The sequence below is a fragment of the Alligator sinensis genome, unplaced genomic scaffold (genome assembly GCF_000455745.1).
Source record: "Alligator sinensis unplaced genomic scaffold, ASM45574v1 scaffold2079_1, whole genome shotgun sequence".
NCBI lineage: Eukaryota > Metazoa > Chordata > Crocodylia > Alligatoridae > Alligator > Alligator sinensis.
The window spans coordinates 1,459-3,686 of record NW_005843696.1 but is presented as its reverse complement, the minus strand read 5'-3'; positions in this window follow the sequence as shown (position 1 = coordinate 3,686).

The window sequence follows — 2,228 nt, the reverse complement described above, 5'->3', positions numbered from 1 at the left end:
CTGGCCCTCAGCAGCAGGTGCAGCCACTTCTTCAGCAGCCGCCGGATCTCAGTGTCCGCCTTCTTGAGGGGGGTCTTGGGGACCGCCGAGCCTCTCAGGACGAACACGATGCGGGGGATGAGGAAAGTGTTCACTGCGTTGATCTTCTGCCAGGGGGCCAGCAGGGACAAGTCCAGTTTGTGTGCGTCCTGCACAATGCCGTTGATGGTCTCCTCTGGCGTCTGTCTGGCCGGCTGGCCGGTGGGCGTCCCCAGGTGGCAGTAGGCCTCGCCGTCGCGCAGGTGCCGCATCGCCTGGCCCTGGATCATGAGGGTGGAGTCCAGGACGCGGCTCTTCTGCTTCCCGTCGATGTGCAGGGAAGTGCACTTGGCGACGTTAAAACGCAGGTCCATCCACCTGGCCGCCTCAGACGTCACGTCCAGCATCTGCTGCAGCTGGGTGGCATCGGGGGCGAGGAGCACGAGGTCGTCGGCATAGGCCAGGACACTCAACTTCTGGCCGTAGAGGTCGAGCCCACGGGGCCGTCTGCCATGGCTCGAAGGAGCGGTTCCATGGCCAGATTGAATATGATGGGGCTGAGGGGGCAGCCCTGTCACACTCCCGACCGGATGGGGATCTCCGCGGTCTCCCCATCGGTGGCGCGGACGGTCGTGGTGCAACCGCGGTAGAGCTCATGCACCAGGTCGGTGACGCTGTCTGGCAGGCCCAGCTCGCGGAGAGTGCCGAAGTTGTGGCGGTGGGGCACGGACCCAAAGGCGTTGGAAATGTCCAGCCACGCCACTGCGCACTGCTTCCTGGTCCTCCGGGCGTTGTCCAGGGCCATCTGGAGAGTGAAATTGTGTTTGTAGCAGCCCTCCATAGACATGAACCCCTTCTGGCTCCGGCTGACGGCTCCGCTGGTCACTGCCCAGTTGGTGATGTGGCCCGTCAGGCAACTGGCATACAGTTTAGCGACGGTGGAGCACAAGGTGATGGGTCTCCAGTTGCCCGGGTCATTTGGGTCTCCCTTCTTGTGGATGAGGACCATCACGGCCCTCTTCCAGGTGGCGGACGTGCGCCGGAACTCTCTGCACCTGTTGAAGAGAACAGAAAGAACAAGGCAGCCCGGGTCACGTTTTTTAAGGAGACCATACCTGATTCCGTCCTTGCTGGGGGTGGTGTCCCTGGTCCTCTTCAGGTGGGCTTCCACTTCCTGCGGCGTGAAGGCTTCCTCAAACCCCTCCGCTGGGGGCACGGGGGTCAGCGCTTTGACGGTCGCAGGGCGTGGGGCGGCGGCTTCCGCTGGGGGGTTGAAGACCCTGCTGAAACAGCTAAAAAGAGCCTCCCAGGGGATCTGGCAGAGGGCCGAGGGTCCCTCCAGGATCTCTCTCACCGCCTTGGGACGGTTGGCCCGGTACAGCTTCTGGATCTGGGAGGCTGCTGCCGGGTCATAGCACTGGCGCCTGGGTCGCCTCTGCGGCTGCGGTCTGTGGTCCCGTCGTGTCGCAGGTCTACTGTTTCCTCGGGGTTGGCCGGGCCGGGCGGCCGCCGAGAGCTCCTCTGTGAGCTGGGCCACTGAGGCCTCGAAAGCCTCGAAGGTGGTGGCCTGGGAGAGCTCCTCCAGCCAGAGGGTCTGCCACGGGGAGGGCATCCTCTGTTGTGGGGAGGGTTCCGCACCGGGAGATCCCGGCACGCTCGGGGGCTGGCGGGACGGGGGCCTCAGGTGGCCCCGGGGGTCCGGGAGGAGGGCTGTCCGGTCGGGGCATCGTGTCCGGTCGGGGGTCCCTGGGCGGAGACCTGCATGGTGGCGTCGTCGGGGCAGGTCTCTCCGTCGGGCGGTGCCCAGAGCTCTGGTCCGGTGGGGTTGTCGGCGGGGTGGCTGGTCTGGCGGGTCTTCGCGCCGTGGCCTGGGTGCGCCGGGCCGGGGCGGCGGACCTCACCAGCGTGCCGGGTTTCCTCTCGGCTCTGTGGCCTTGGCACACCTTCTGGTGGTTCTTGAGGAGCTTCAAGGCCTCGTATTCGGTGCCGCAGAGGGAGCAGTAAAAAGCTAGGCGCAGCTGGTGGAAGCGCCGTAGGTGTTTGTTCATGTCGCCGTGCGACCTGTACTGTCTCGGCGGGTGGCAGGTCGGGCAGAACAGCTTGTCCGGAAGAGGGAAGGGGAGGAACGTGAGCGCCGTCACGTCTGCCCCTTCCCCTGGGTCGTCCGTGGGGGGGTCCGGTGTCGGGGGGGTTCGGGGCTCCTCCGCCCG